Below are 17657 nucleotides of genomic sequence, written 5' to 3'. Positions count from 1 at the left end.
TGTTGTGAACTTTATGATTCAGAATCAAATATAGAAATGTCTTTGATTCATATATATGTTAAATGCACCACACAATGGATCCTTGAATTCTTACAATTCCATAGGCAGTTCTTCCCTAGTGTGTGCAGTTTTAACTGGCATTATATTTTGGGAGAGAAGGAAAGGTTGTCTAGATGATAAAAATAAATAAATAAATAAATAAAAATTTAAAATAAGAAATTGTATGTTTTAATCTCCCAAACATTTTTGTTCTTTAAGGTTACTTTCCTAGTAGTAAATGATTGAAAAACATTTTTTTTTTGGTAGAACGCCTTAAAATAAAGAGAAATTTATTCTAACGTTGAAAATTACACTGCAAGTGTTAATCATTAGCTTGATGCATGCTAAAATGTAGCTTTTAAAAAGCATTCTGCATTAGTACTAAAATAAGCCATCAAGGCCAGTCCACCCTCTGTTCATGGCTAAATATTTAAAGGTTATTTATAGCTTCTTTAATGAATTCTTGCTTAAACAAAGTGAAATTATGTCCTAGAAAAGTAGAAGCTATTTGTAAGTAGAACAGCACAACTGTAAAAGTTTTATGAATATGTATTTTAACAATAAGGGGGTGAGCTTGAATCCCCACAAGTTAATGGATAATTCAGATCAGAACAGAGGACTGATTTTAAAAGATTGCCTAAAAATGTAGGAGATTTGTTCTTTAATAAATTTTGATCAACTGTGCATGTATTTTTAGTTAAAAACTTTTTCTCTCAGCCAATCCCCCACAAAAAAGAAAACAACCAAGAGTACAATCACATACACACAAAGGAGCCCCCAACTCCAACTGCTTGTTTTTTTTTGTTTGTTTGTTTTTTTGTGGTATGCGGGCCTTCCTCTGTTGTGGCCTCTCCCGTTGCGAAGCACAGGCTCCGGATGCGCAGGCTCAGCGGCCATGGCTCACGAGCCCAGCCGCTCCGCGGCATGTGGGATCTTCCCATACCGGGGCGCGAACCCGGTTCCCCTGCATCGGCAGGCGGACGCGCAACCACTGCGCCACCAGGGAAGCCCTTTTTTTTTTTTTTTTTTCCAACTCCTTGTTAAGTGAGGCTTTCTGTGTTAGATTTTCCCCCAGAAACAGACTTCACTGTGGGATTATTCTGGTGTTCTTTACAGACATATAATTTCAAGAGTACTGTCATTAAATAATTTCTCATGTTCTTCAACTTCATCTTGAGCCTGTTGTTGTTTATGTAATTTATGTTTCTTCTTGCATATAAGATGTTCCCTCATGGAACAAGATGGTAGTAGGAACAAAGAAGTATTAGATTTTCTGCTGAAGACCAAATGAAGTAGTGTTGCCCCACTTCATAGCTTCAGTCTTAAAACAAAGTTTCAAATTGTAACTTAACCTTATAGCTTTATTTTTCATATTAAATTCAATATTCAATATGATAAAATGAAGTTGGTCTTAAGTGTTCTCTTTTAAATCATAAAACAGAACAGACTGAATTTTTTTTAACTTTTAATTTTGAACTAATTTTAGACCTACAGAAAAATTGCAAAATATAGTAGAGTTCCCATATATCCCCTCATCCAGCTTCTCCTAAAATTACAACATCTTGTATGAACATAAAACAATTATTAAAACCAGGAAATTCACTTTGGTGCAATGCTATTAACTAATCTATAGATCTTATTTGAATTTCACCAACTTTCTACTAGGCGTTCTTTTCTGTTCCAAGATCCTATATAGGATCCCACCTTGCATTTATTTGTTATTGCTCCTTATTCTTCTCCAATCACTGGCAGTTCTTCAGTTTTTCCTTATCTTTCATGACTTCGGTATTTTTGAAGAGTACTGGTCAGGTATGTTGTATGATGTTCCTCAGTTTGGGTTTGTCCAGTACACTCACATGATTAGAATGAGGTTTTGCATTTTTGGCAAGACTGCCACAGAAATAGATAGTATCAAGAGGTTCAGATCAGAGATGCGTTCTAGTGAGTCATTTCAGGAGGTCCTTAATTTCGACCTGCATCACTTTAACCTTGATCACTTGGTTAAGGGGATGTCTGCCAGGTTTCTCCACTGTAAAGTTACTGTCTTTTTCTCTGTAGTTAATTAAATATCTTGGAGGAGATACTTTGCGATTTACAGATTTCTTTTTCTCCTCAAGCCCGCTAATTTTTGCATTTATTTGTGGATCTTGTCTGCAACAGTTATTACTGTGGTATTTGCCTAATAGTGATTTTCTGTTTTGCCCTTTCTTTCTACATTTATTTCTTGGAATTCTTTTGTAATGAAAATCTGTGTCATTACCCTCCTGCCACCCCTGCCTCCTGTTTATTGTATCTGTATGGATTTGGATATTCTATTCTGTGGGTCAAAATTCAATTATCTTTATTTTGTTTATTCAAATTGTTCTACCTTTGACCTTTAGGAACTCCTTTGAGTTGGCTCCTGAATTCTTTCAACAAGTCTCCAACTTTTTTGAACACTTTTCTTTCTGACATCACAGAATGTTATAGGCGTATCTTATATTTTTCCTGCCCCAGGCTTGGAACCAGTAACCACTTCTCCAAGGAGCCCTTGATCCTTTTATTGGAGAATGGTTTAAAAACCAACATCTTCTCATGTAGGTGTGTGTATTACCTTTTTGGGGTCATTGCTTCTAGGCCCTTTTAGTAGATAGGGCTAGGAAATTATGTATACTAACTGATGCACATATCTATGTATATTTGTTTGCTTATGTACATTAAAAAATGTAAGTGTACACTGATAGCTCTGATTCTAATCTAACACCACAGGATTCGTTTCAGTTTTTCCTTATTTATGACATTTTTCTTCAATAGTGAGAAACGTGGCTCTTATTATATACAATGTATTTACTTATTTTTAAAATATCTAGTACAGTTGACCCTTGAACAGCTCTGAGGTTGGGGCACTGACTCTCCTCACAGTTGAAAGTTGGCATATAACTTTACAGCTGTCCCTCTGTATCCATGGTTCTGTATCCGTGGATCATATAGTACTGTAGTGTGTATCTAGTAAAAAAAAAAAAAAAAACCCACGTATAAGTGGAGAGGCACATTTCACACCCATGTTGTTCAAAGGTCAGCTGTTGACACACACAAGTAGTTTTAGAGTGCTAATCCTAACCTCCTGGAGAGACACGTTTATTAAGTATATTGCACTGTTTATGATATTCAGTTCTTTTTTTTCTTTAGCTTTATAAGTATCAATCAAAAGTTCTTTTTCTTTCCCACTCCTTCATCATGATTGTTATTCATTTATAATAGAGTTAGGTTCCTTTGTTACTGTTTGTGCTCCATTTTGGATTCTCTCCACATTGTGGCTGGGTTTAATGGTTTATTTGGGGTGTGTGTGAAGGGTATATGAAACATTAATGTGGTTCTAAGAGTCACAGCTATGTAAAAAGATGAACAGAAGATAAACACTCCTCCCTCATTCCTGCTGCCCCATTCTCATTTCTGTCTTCTTTCTGTCACTTCCTCATCTACCCATTGTTAGTAACCAATCTCTTTATTTTCTGGTTTAACCTTTTTGTATTTCTTTTGCACAAATAGATACACATATATTTTCTTCTTTTTCTTTCTTACATGAAGGATAACATGTAACTTCTCCCTTCCACTTTAATGTGTTTAATAGTATGCCCTGGTAAACACTCTATGCCTGTTTACAGAGAGCTTCCCCTTTTCTCTTTAACAGAGCTATACCACTTTTTTTGTGTAGATGTAGCATAGTTTATCCAGCCACTTTGCTGTATATGGACATTTAGGTGCCTGAGTAATTTTGCAATTACAAATGATGCAATGAGTAGTTTTGATGTGTATGTATTTTTGTGGCATTGGAAGTATCTTCTGGGTAGATTTCTAGAAGTAGGATTAATGGGCTATCTTTATGATTTCTTTTATACATGATAAAGTCTGTTTTTGACAGTATTTGTTCTCTTATCAAGGATGTGGTTTTAACACATTTGCTTGCATATCTACATTTTATTGATGATTCTTTGATAATAACTTTGGGACACTATAGTGTCCTAAGTGGACTTAAAGTGTTTATAGTGATTATACTCATTTTGATATATTTTTATTTTGGGGGGGGAATTGGTCATGCAAATGACTTATAAGAGCTTTCCATAAATCGGAATAATTTCCAATTTTATAAAATACAGATACCTCATTATATTAGATTTATTTTTCTCCTCCATAAGAAATAGCTTTTCAAGGATGCTAATCTTTTTCTGTGTATCCTTTTGGTGAGTGGCATATAGGCTTTCAATTAAATGCCTGTTAAGTGAATTCCTCAACTACAATAAATATTTATGGTTTTATGTTTAATCCATTGGTCGATATTGTGAAGTTTTTACATTTTAAAATGCTTTTTAAGTTATTTAAATTTCATTTTAAAGGAACATCATTTAGGATATGAAGAAGTTTTTGCAGTTCTGTTAATAACAATGAATCATAAAGAATCAATATTTTTGGTCACTTTGTGTCAAGCATTCTCTATATACTTTATGTGGATTATTTCATTTAATAAGGCAACCCAGCGAGGTAGGCACTATTTTCCAATCCCTTTCCCCCATTTTAGAGATAAGGAAACTAACTCAGATTAAGCAATGTTTTAAGTGACACAACTATTAAGTGGTGGAATTGGGGTTAAAAACCCAGGCAGCCTTGCTCCAGAATCATCAGTCTTCGCACTTTTTTTTTTTTAATGTTTAAATTGCCCTCGAAACAAGAGCACATAACTAGTAAGGAAATGTGTTATCTGTATGTCTGTATAGTCTTGCTTATTTGCAGTGAGGTCACCTTTTAAAAAATATGAGTTGGAAAACTGCTTTGTTTCTTAAACTTTACACGTTAAGAGAATTCATTTTGACTTGGTGGAATGGAGGTGAAGTTTCAATGATTTGGCCATGTGCATAAAAGAAAGGAATGTGCAGATGGAGATTAGTAAAAGTAGAAATAGTGTAACAGTATTTCATTGAAAAACTCATTTTTATGTAAACTTAGACATTATTATATATAATACATAGATATGTAATACACTGTTCTGTTCCATAATAGTATAGAATAGTATGTTCATAATACAGAGGCCTCATAGTGACTCTCTTTACCCCTAGTGACAGTGTCGGAGTTTTTTGCCTTGAAGTATTTTGTATAAAAATATAGCTAGTTAAATATTTCCTGTTACAACAGTTTCCTTTGTGTGTGTGTGTGTCAGAGAGAGATCTTTCTGTTTGTGTGTGTGTACATGTACATATATTGTTATTGTTAACAGTTTTTAACCTACTCTGACAGTGTCCTATAACTGTCAGGTTTAGTCTAGGTTTATTGTATTTATTATTATTGTGACTTACTCTGTTGTTTTGGGCATTCTGTTTACCCTGCTTGTTTATTGCCTCCTGTGCCCCAACCCTACATCCCCCTTTAATACTGTTCAGATTAAGTGCTTTCTGTTTTTCTGTTCTCTCCATTGAATTGGAAATTATATACTTGGCTATGTTTTAATTTTTGACACTTTCCTATAAAAATGTGCACTTCTATTATAGCTACCCTCTTTCCAGACAGTGTTGTGATCACTTTAGTGTTTGTGGTACTTTGCTTCCATTTTTTTTGAACAGTTTTACTGAGGAGTAGTTTGTATGCCATAGCATCCTTCTTTTGGTTTTCTTTATAGTCGATGTATAATATTATATAAGCTACAGGTGTACAAGATAGTGATTCACAATTTTTAAAGGTTATCCTACACTTGTAGTTATTCTAAAACATTGGCTATATTCCCTGTTGTACAGTATATCCTTGTAGCTTTTTTTATACATAATGGTTTGTACCTCTTAATCTGCTACCCTTGTATTGCTCCTCCCCCCTTTCTTCTCCCCACTGGTAACCACTAATTTGTTCTCAATATCCGTTGAGTCTGCTGCTTTTTTATATTTACTAGTTTGCTGTATTTTTAAGATTCCACATATAAGTGATATCATTACAGTATTTATCTTTCTCTGTCTGATTTATTTCACATAGCACAATACCCTTGAACTCCATCCATGTTGTTCCAAATGGCAAAATTATTCTTTTTTATGGCTGAGTAGTATTCCTTTGCACGTGTGTGTGTGTGTGTGTGTGTGTGTGTGTGTATACATACACACCACATCTTTACCCATTCACCTGTTGATGGACACTTAAGTTGCTTCCATATCTTGGCAATTGTACATAATGCTGCTATGAACATTGGGGTGCATGTATTTTTGAAATTAGTGTTTTTGTTTTTTTCGGATACATACCCAGGAGTGAAACTGCTGAGTCATATGGTAGTTCTATTTTTAGTTTTTTGAGAAACCTCCATAGTGTTTTCCACAGTGGCTGCACTAATTTACATCCCACCAACAGTGTGGGAGGGTTTCCTTTTCTCCACATCCTCACCATCGTTTGTTATTTGTATTCTTTTTGATGCTAGCCATTCTGACAGATGTGAGGTGATATCTCATGGTTTTCATTTGCGTTTCCCTGATGATTAGTGATGCTGAGCATCTTTTCATGTGCCTGCATAACATCTTTTAAGTGTGCAATTTGATGGGTTTTAGAAGATTTCAAGTTGTGCAACTAACTCACTAAACCCAGTTTTAGAACATTTCCATCATTCTAAAAAGATCCTTTTTTTCCCATTTATAGTCAGTTCCCATTCATATACCCAGCCTCAGGTAACCACTAATTTGCTTTCTCTGTACAGATTTACCTCTTCTGGACAGTTAATTTAAATGGAATCATGCATATATAGTCTTTAGCATCTATAAATTAGCATAAGGTTTTTGAGCTACATCCATGTTTTATTATGCAACAATAGTTTGTTCTTATTGCTGCATGGTATTCTGTTGTATGGATATACCACATTTATTTATTCATTCATAGTTGATGAGCTTTTGGATTGTTCATTTCTCTGGCTGTTGTGAATAACGTTGCTATGAACATTCATATGCAATTTTTTGTGTGGACATGTTTTTATTTTGAGTAGATACCTATGAGTGGAATTGCTGGGTCAGATGGTGAATTTAAGCTTAACTTATTTGAGAGATTACAGTTAAATCTTTTGCTCAATTTTTAATTGGGTTCTTATTGAGTTGTAAGAGTTCTTTGCATTTTCTAAATATAAGTCCTTTATTGGATACATGATTTACAAATATTTTCTCTAAGTCTGACTTTTCTGATTCTTTTTTTTTTTAATGGTATCTTTTAAAGCACAGAAGTTTTTGGTTTTGATGAAGTCCAGTTTTTTTTTTGATAAGGTTTTTCTTTTAAGGATTGTACTTTTTAGTATCTAAGAATTCTTTGCCTAACCCCAAATCACAAGAATTTTTCTCCTATGTTTTCTTATAGAAGTTTTATAGTTTTAGCTCTTAGAATTAGGGCTTTGATCCATTTTGAGTTAATTTTTGTATGGTGTGAGGCAAGGGTCTAAATTCAATTAGATACCGGATTGTCCCAGAACCATTTGTTGAAAAGACTGTCCTTTTTTACAATGAGTTATTTTGACACACTTTTTGAAAATCATTTGATTCTGAAGTTGTTTCTTTGTATATTCTCCATTGTGTTTTATCTATTTGTTTATCCTTATATCAGTACCAAATGGTCTTGATTTACTGTGGCTTTGTGGTAAGCTGTTAAGTTCTCTGACTTTTACTCTCATTTAAAAATGTTTTTGGCTGTGTGGGGCTCTTTGCATTTCCATGTTAACTTTAGGTTCATCTTATCTACTACTATGTAAATGTTACTGGGATTTTTATAGGGATTTATTGAATCTATAGATGAGTTTGTGGGAGAATTACCATATTAATATTGAGTCTTTTAATCCAGGAATATGGAATGTTTCTTCACTTATTTGGATCCTCATTAATTCTCTCAGGAATGTTTTGTAGTTTTCAGATTACAAGTCTTAAACTTCTTTTGTTAAATTTATTCCTAAGCATTTCATTATTTTTGATGCTATTGTAAAGATATTGAGTCTTTTAATCCAGGAATATAGAATGTTTCTTCACTTATTTGGATCCTCATTAATTCTCAGGAATGTTTTGTAGTTTTCAGATTACAAGTCTTAAACTTCTTTTGTTAAATTTATTCCTAAGCATTTCATTATTTTTGATGCTATTGTAAAGAGAACTGTTTCCTTAATGTCATTTTTAAATTGTTCACTGCTAGTATATAGAAATACAGTTGACTTTTGTATGTTGTCTTTGTATCCTGAAACCTTCCTGAACTCAGTTATTTTTGTCATGTGTGCGTTGGTGTTTCTTAGGATTTGCTACACACAGGATCATGTTATCTGTGAATGAAGAGAGTTTTACTTCTTTCTTTTCAATCTGTATTCTTTTTTTTTAACTGCTTGCACTAGGTTGAATCTCTAGTACAGTATTGAATAGAAGTGGTAAGAATGGACATCCTTGTGTTGTTTCTGATTGGGGAGAAGATATTCAGTTTTTCACCATTAAGTGTGATAGGTGTTGCATAGATACATTTTATTAGGTTAAGGAAGTTTTCTTTTATTCTTGGTTTGTTGGAGTTTTCTATCATGAATGGGGCTGGATTTTGTCAAATGTTTATTTCTGCATCTATTGAGATAATCATGCGATTTTGTTCTTTATTAATGCAGTGTGTTACATTAGTTGATTTTCTGATGTTAAGCCAACCCTGCATTCCTGGGCTAAATCCCACTTTATATAATCCTTTTGTTGTATATTGTATAATCCTGTGTTGTATATAATCCTTTTTATATGTTATTGAATTTGGTTTGCTGATATGTTATGGCAGATATTCATGAGGGATATTGGTCTGTAGTCCTCTATTCTTGTATAATGTCTTTGTCTGGCTTTTGTATCAGGATAATATTGTTCTCATAGAATGAGATGGGAAGTGTTTTTCCTCCTCTGAATAAGATTGTGAAGGATTTGTATTATTTCTTCTTCAGATGTTTGATAGAATTTGCCAGTGAAACCATCCAGCCTGGGCTTTTCTTTGTGGGAAAATTTGTAATTACTACTCAGTTTCTTAGGATAAGTCTGTTTAGATTTTCTGTTTCTTCTTCAGCCCATTTTGGTAACTGCCTTTCTAAGAATTTGTCCATTTCATGTAAGTTGTCTCCTTTTTTGGCATAATGTTGCTCATAGCATTCCCTTGTAACCCGTTTAATTTCTGTAGGATTGGTAATGATGTCTCCCCTTTCATTTCTGACTTTGCTAATTTGTGTCTTCTCTCTTATTGTTTTGGTCAGTCTAGCTAAAGACCTGCCAATTTTGTTGATCTTTTCAAAGAAACATTTTTTTTTTATTTCATTGATTTTTCTCTGCTTTTCTTGTTTACTATTCTATTGATTTTGATTCCAGTCTTTATTCTTTCCATCCTTCTCCTTGCTTTAGGCTTAGTTTGGTCTTCCTTTTCTGTTTTTTTAAGGTATTAACTTAAGGTATTGATTTGAGATCATTCTCTTCTAAAATAGGCATTTAAAGATATAAATTAACCTCTAAGTACTGTTTTAGATGTATCCAGTGACTTTTGATCTGTGATGTTTTCATTTTCCTTTATTTCAAAATATTGAGACATTTCTCAAGATGTCTGGTTTGAGCCATGATTTATTTAAATATGTAATGTTTAATTTTCAAATACTTGAGTATTTTCCAAGTTTCTATCTATTATTGATTCCACTTTAATTTTGTTGTGTCTGGAGAATACTTAGTATGTCTTTAGTCTTTTAAAATTCATTAAGACTTTTTTTATGGGTAACATATGTTCTCTCCTGTGTGTTATTGAAAAGTCTGTATTCTCTTGTTGGATGGAGTATTCTGTACATGCCAGCTTCATTGATATTGCTGTCTTTTGTATCCTTGCTGATTTTCTGTCTACTTGTTTTACTCATTATTGAGAGGGGGGTATTGAGAACTCAAACAATTGTTGAGTTGTCATATCTTTCATTTTTGGTAGTTTTTGCTCCATGTATTTTTTTTTTGCTCTGTTGTTAGGTGTGTATATATTTGACATTGTTATATCTTCCTGATTAATTGATACTGTTATTATTACAAGATGCCCTCTTTTTCTCTCGTAACATTTTTATCTTAAAGTCTATGGCTGTTTTGTTTGATACTATTATGACTACTCCAGCTCTTATGACTGCATTTACATAGTGTTCCTTTTAGTTTCAACCTGTTTGTATCTTTGAATATAACAATTGTGTATTATAGATATCATGTATTTGAACCTTGTTTTTAAAAAGTCCATTCTGACAGTCTGCATACTGATTGGAGTGTTTATTAATTCATATAATTATAGATATGGTTCATTTACATCTGCCATATTGCTGTTTTTTATATGTCTCATGTCTTTTTTGTTCCTCTGTTTTTCCTTGGATTGCCTTCTTGGTGTCAAATAAATATTTTTTAGTATAACCTTTCAATTCCTTTGATTTTTTTTTTAAAACTATTTCTTAGTGGTTGCTCTAGTTGTTGCTCTAGTGGTTACAGTATGCATTTCAGCATCACAATCTATTGGATTTGAATCTGGAGTTGAAAAGTACAGTAACCTAAGTGAAGAACCAGTGAACTCAAAGACAAATCAATAGAAATTATACAATCTGAAGAACAGTCTCCTTATGGGACTCCCATTATGCATGTGTTGATATGATTGGCTATATCCTATAGGTCTCTCATACTTAATTCAGTTTTCTTCTTTTTCTTTCTTTTTTTCAGATTGTATAATTTTTTTTTTAGATTGTATAATTTTTGTCTGAGTTCACTGATTATTCTTTTAGCCAATTATCAAATCTTGTTTGTCTTTGAGTTCACTGATTATTCTTTTAGCCAGTTTTCAAATCTGCTGTTGAATCCCTCTAATGAATTTTTCATTTTAAGTATTGTACTTTTCAACTCCAGAATTTCCGTTTGGACATATTTATAATGGCTGCTTTGAGCCCTTTGCTAAATCCAACTTTTGGACCCCTACATAAATAGTTTCTATTTACTGCCTTTTTTTCAAGTGTATGGGCCACACTTTCCGGTTTAAAACTGGACATTTCAAGTAGTACATTGTTAACAACTCTGGATTCTGATCCTCTCCTGCTTGGGGTGGTTGTTGGGTTTTATTTGTTTCTGTCGCTTGCCTGGAATAGTTATGTGGAATCTGTTTCTTCCATAGTGTATAGCCTCTGATGTCTCTCTTTCTCTATATTTTTTTTAATTCTGTTTTTATTTTTAAGCCTGTCTTCTTATGGACTGCCCTTGGATCATTACATCTTAGTGGCCAGCTGCTGATTGGTCAGAGGTTATACTGAAACATCTTGGGCCAATAAGGCCTCTATCATTTGTCAGTGCACCTGTGTGTGGTTTAGAGGACACATTCAAGATTCATGCAATTTACAGATCTTTCTAAGTTTTTATTTTTACTTCATTCAGGCTTTCTTTGTTTTTTCCATGTGTGCTTGTGTGTGTATGTGTGCACATGTGTGTAGATAGCTAAGGTGTCTCATCAGCATGTACACAGATAACATGCCCACAATCTTTAAAACTGTGAGTGTATCAAGGCTCATGGTTATCTCCCTAGATCTTCCTGTGGAATATCCAGTCAGTCTTCTGGTCTCTTTTGGTTGGCCCAACTGGTTTGCAACCTCAGGTCAGCTGTGATATGAGACTTTCCCTTTTTTTTTGGAAAAGCTCCTGGGCATTGGGGTTTTCCATGTTGCTACAAATATAGTCAACTCCTTCTGCATAAATGCCTCTGGTTTTCATAAGTTGTCCCACCTTGTTAGAACTGTTGCTCCAGAGGAGCTGGGGTGAAAGAGGGTGGGTAAAATGTTACACTGCTATCATTCTTACCCAAGGTTCAGTGGTTTTCTTGACTACAAACTTCTCAATTTGTTTTATGCCTTTGGTCAATTTTCAGAGTACTGAAATAATTGTTTCTGACAATGTTGTCCAATTTTGTCTTTTCTTTTGGGGGAACATATTAGCAAAGGACTTCACTTTGCCATTCCTCTCAATTATCTGTTAAACAATTTTTTAAAAACGTGAAATTCTTTAATGTCTACTCATGAATTTCCCATTTCTAGTGCTCTTCATTACTTTTTGTATGTTTGGGTCTCCATCCGATTTTATTTTCCTCCAGTCTGTAGAACTTCCTTTAGCAATTATTTTAGAACTTGTGTGATAGACCAAGTTCTGTCAATTTTTGTCTGAAAAAGTGTTTGCCTTCACTTTTGAAAGATATTTGTTCTGGGTATAGAATCCTATGTATATTGGGTTTTGTTTCCTTTAGCACTTTGAAGTTGTTTTCATTTTATGGTGTTGTCTTATCGTTATTCTTGCAAATGTGATGTATCTTTTTCCTCTGGTGATTTAATTTTGATGTGCTTAAGTGATTTTCTTCGTGTTTAGTCTTGTTAGGGTTTGTTGAACATCTTGGATCTGTAGATTTAGGGTTTTCATCAAATTTGGAAATATTTTGGCCATTATTTCTTTAAATATTGCTTGGTCCCTAAACCTCTCTCCTCCTTTTGGAACAAACACCAATTACACTTATAATACACAACTTTTATTATGCCATAAGGTCCCTGAGGCTCTCTTCATCTTTGTTCAATCCATTTTCTCTCTGTGTTTCATGTTAGGTAGCTTTTATTGATATGTTTTTTAAGTTCACTGATTTTTTTTTCTGCAACGTCTTATTTGCTTTTGATCATATCCAGTAAGTTTTTTGTTTCAGATACTGTCTTTTTTTACCCCTAGAATTTCCATTTGGTTCTTTTTTTATGTATAAAAATCTTTCATTTCCCTCTCCATTACGTTAATAATTTCCTTTAAATCCTTAAGCGTACTTTGCAATAACGTAAAGTTCTTGTCTGCTAATTCTACCATTTCTATAACTCCTACAGCATGTTTGTAGTTCTACTGACTGATTTTCCTTCTGATTAAGGGTCACGATTTGCTGCTTATTCTCATGTTTAGTAATTTTTTATTTGATGCCAGCAATTATTAATCTTTTTATTTTGAAATAAATCTAGATTTATAGAAAAGTTTCAAAGATAATTGAGCGGGTTCTCATACATCCCTCACCCATTTTCAGTTTCCCTTAATGTTAACATGTTACATTACCAAGGTATGTTTGTCAAAACTAAGAAATTAGCACAATGCAATACTATTAGCTGAACTACAGACTTTATTTGAATTTCACCAGTTCTTCCATCAGTGTCATTTTTTTTTTTCCAGGATACATTCTAGGATACTACATTGCATTTAGTGGTCATGTCTTCTAGCCTCATCCCATCTGTGACAATTTCTCAGTTTCTTGATTTTCATGACCTTGATACTTTGAGAGAGAAAGCCACAGTGATGATAGGACGCACCTCATTTGTTTCTGCCTGTTCCTAGTGCCTAAGAACACTTGTGTCATGTATTTTGTGCAGTTTTTTCAGCTGTTTATGGTAGAAGGGCAAGTTCTGTACCAGTTTACTCCTTCAAGACTAGAATCAGAAGTCGTTGGCAGGACCTCTTTATGTTAAGTTCCTTGACTGGAATTTCTCAGTTAATCTCATTGCTTGCAGTTCCTCAGAACTCTCCCCTTGCAAGAGCTAGCTTACCGTTACACATTCCCAGGGGACACTCCACCCCTACCCGCCCCACCTAGAACTCTGGCAGATAGAAACAAGTTTTCTTGCTGTTTTATTTTGATGGTGGGAAAATGCATCTTGGTCTGTCCTTTCACTGTGGCTTAGCTCTTCATGGCCAGTCTCAGTTCTAACACTCCTTCATTGATCCCAAAGACTTGTCTCCTATTTCCTGAGCTTTCAAAATATAAACCTCTGGGTTAGTTCCCAGGACAGCTCCAACCTGATGCTAATGGTTTTAGCTTTCAGTTAACTTTTTTGCATACTAGGTTTTATATTTCAGAAGATATTTATCATATTTTATCTAGCATTTCTAGAGATTTTATAGCAGGAAGGCTGACAGAGTATATTGTCTATAGTATTTCTAAGCATTTTCTCTGTGTAAAGTGCTGTTCTATGCCCTAAAAAAGGCCTTATATTGGCTTCATGGACTAACGTGGTTTATCATTTGAGAAGGCAGGTCAAGTGTGTGCATCAAAGGAGAGCACCAGAAGTGCTATAAGAGATGTGCATTGGGGGTTCAAACAGAGTCATCTGTCCTCTTTGGGGTAAGAGAATTGGCAACTACTTCATGTTAGAGGAAGTACTTTAGGTAGGGTAGAAATCAATAGATGTACAGGATGGAAAGAATCCTGGTATTCTTACTGGGGGTAGAACTAGTAAAATTAAAACGTACACAGGGTTTTATTTATGCTGTATTAAAGTTATAAGAGCCCTGAGTCTGTTAATTAGTAAACATGTATTTTTGGAAACTATTTTTTGGGGATCCAAGATTTTTTTGCCAATGCACATTTGGGGTCTGGGGAAGCTAAATTGAAGGTAAGAGTGGGATGTCAGTGTTGATTTGGTGATGAATTCTGTTTGCAAGCGGGGAATGGTATAATCTGGTGAAAATTGTAATGAAGACAAAATTTTTGTGCATTAGAGCAGGCTTTGATATTCTAAGATATGTAAAGCAGTGTTTAGGCTAGATCCACCTGTGGTCACAAAGGCTAAAAGAGTAAGTTTAATTTTCTAAAGTTATTGAAAATCTTTCAAGAGGCACTTGTTAGGAGATAATTGAGGTGTAACTAAGGAACAGCACTCAGACCCGCTTCAGAAAAGTGAAGTTTGCAAATGCTTGTCAGAACTTAAATGTGTTTTAGGATGTGGGTCTGGTGTCTTCATACTTAAGACTTGTATGTCACCATTGCATATCCCAATGTGACCTCCAGTGGGTCTTTTAGTAAGAGACTAACTCTCAATGGCTATGTCAGTGTTAGAACTATGCAAGAATCTCTGAAGAATTAGGAAAAATTTTTTTTGAAATTTGTTGATTTCTGAAAAGCAAAGAAATAAGTAGTAATAATTATACCTAGAATTGATTAAAGGGAAGAAAACACAAATCTATTTATTTTAAGACTGTAAAATACTTTTGAAAAATTACTTTTTATGTTACAATGTAATCAACTAATTAGGGTGTGGGATGGGAAATTCCATGATATTTAATATCAGATGTATTAGGGAACATTCCCTCATGACAGTGTATCCCGGGAGCACTGAAGGATTTGAGAGTTCCGAGGGTTGAGCCTGGACCACACCATGGAAAGGCTGAGTGTTTCACTATTATTATTCTTCACACCCTACATCTTTGTGATTTTTCACCTAGCCTCAGCAAACTTTGGGGCTATTTGTCCTTTTCCGACTGATCGGAGAGAATTTGTGACTCACGGAGCCTGAATATATGGCGGCCGCGGGCTGGAACTGGCTGCCTGCAGTGGGAATACCCATCCTCCTGGATAGGACTGGGGATGAAGAAGCTATCAGTCAGTTGATGTCTTCTCAGGAACCAGTGCTTGACTCATTACCCATGCAGCGTTCTCTTGCTTTGGAAATTGAAAATGGAAGATTTCTGTATCCTAATAGTGGTGAATACAGCTGTTTTTGTTGTTCATTTTAGCAAAGTAACGACTTCTGCAAAAAGATGAACTAGGATTAAAAGAAATCAGATGTGTGTATTTGGTATGCAATATTTTTGTATTACAAATAGCTACATTCTAACCCACATTAACCCCATGATATGTGAATTTTGCCAACTCCTGCTGTGTCTTTTAAATCAAATCCAGTAAATCACTGTGAATGTTCTAATTTCTAAACAAACTAGTCTTCCAGTAGAGGTACTTTAACACTGTACTGCAAATTAGACAACCTAAGATAAATGGACCATCTTTGTTAATTATGTAGTTTAATTGATCAAAACTACCAGATAGGGTTTTATTTATAGCAGTTTCGCTTAGTATCAAATTCTATACTATTAAATAGCTTGTGAGTCATGTATTTGAGGTTAAGATATATGCTATTATTTAGCCTCTGTTAACCTTATTAAATACCCTTTTTTGGTCTAGTTCATGTCACAATATGAAATTGCTTTTAATTGAGATGACCAACTTCCATTAGATTGTTCAACCCCCATTGTATACACGAACACAAAGCACTTTTCATTTTTGCTCTATTGATCGAGCAGCAATTTGCTGAACTATATTCAGAACCTGGTGGAGGAAGATGGGAGATTTCTCTAAATGTTCTTTTTGCTGGTGGTTTTTCTCTCTGGCAAACCCCACTGTTTGCATGTAACTAATTTTGCACGCCAGTAGGTAGCAGTGGTGAGCAGAGGCCCCAACAGAAAGCTGCCAGTCAGCGGTTATAAATTATTATTCATTTCTGTTATAGGTGGGGTATGCAGTCAGTTACAGTAATAATTACCAGGACTAGAGGGTTTCCTAGGCAACCGATTTCCCCCCTCATTCATGCCGTTGCTGAGAGAGTGCCTGTAAAGCATGACATTGCTGTATTCTGAGGTTTGTTGCCCCCCTGCTGCTCCAGGTTTGAGGTTAGTTACAGCACCATAAGGTGCTCTCAAGCATAGAGAACTCAGGCTGGGCTGAAAAAGCAGCCTGGCAAGAGGGCCTCTCCTCCACTGTTTCACTTTTAAGGAACAGGGCTCTAAAAATGCAAATTCCACAACCTGCCTGGTAACATTGGTAAGATCTCTGTAAGTTGTAGAACGTTTTATTTTCTATTTATTTTGGAGGTAGTGGGCAATTTCATTTTTAAGTTTTGTTATTTAATAAAAATGTGCAGAAACAGACCTGAAATCAGACCTTTCCTTAGGATTTGAGTCAAAGAAATCAATGGGAATCTGTCATAGCTAATCATGGATGTGTTTGTTGTTTATTCAGTTTTATGAAAATGGTTCATAAAGAGAACGGTAACACATTCTTCCTGCAGGAGGAGGATTAGTCTTTTTTGTGGTAGGAAAATAATAGAAACCACATCTGTTATCCGGGATCTCTACATGAATCATATCCTACATTTTAGGGCTCTCTAAAATCTTTCATTTTAATGAACTTATATCAAGTGCTTTGCAGTGATAAAAAGTAGTATTTGTTTGTGTCTGCTATGAAAAAAGAGGGGATTCATGTTTCAGCCTTTCATGGAGATGTGAAATGTTTACCCATTTACAAGGCAGAAGTCACAAACCCAGACATGATGCATCCAGATCTCATTCTCTGTTAGATGATTACAAAAGTGTTGGGGACGTCACTCGTGTACTTACTACCTTGTGTTTTCAGTGAGATGTAAGCTGTCTTCCACTCTGTGTGCATGGAGGGTTGGGGGCTGACACAGAGCCGCTTGTGACCGATGGTTTCGTTCATTGTATGTGAACCATGGCCAGGCGCCTGGGTTTCCGGGCCTTCTTACACTCTGTACAGGCTCCTGCTTTCTGAGAAACAGAACCTGAAGGGGCCGTTCTCTGGCCCCATCGCAGCCCTCCCCTGCTGTGGTCAGCTACTCGCCCTCCAGTAACTGGCGTACCGCCGCCCCTGCTTCCCCTTAGAGGGATCTAACATTGCCTGCCCGCCTTAAGCCCCTGTGCAAAGATGGTGGTGAGCCTCCAGTCAGGTACAGAAGCAGTGAGCAGGGGTGTGCACTGGCTTGGTCCTGCAAGAGGCCAGAGCTAATAGCTCTGTGCCCT

Source organism: Physeter macrocephalus, chromosome 17 (assembly GCF_002837175.3).
Source record: "Physeter macrocephalus isolate SW-GA chromosome 17, ASM283717v5, whole genome shotgun sequence".
Lineage (NCBI taxonomy): Eukaryota > Metazoa > Chordata > Mammalia > Artiodactyla > Physeteridae > Physeter > Physeter macrocephalus.
Note: the sequence above shows the minus strand (reverse complement) of the source record.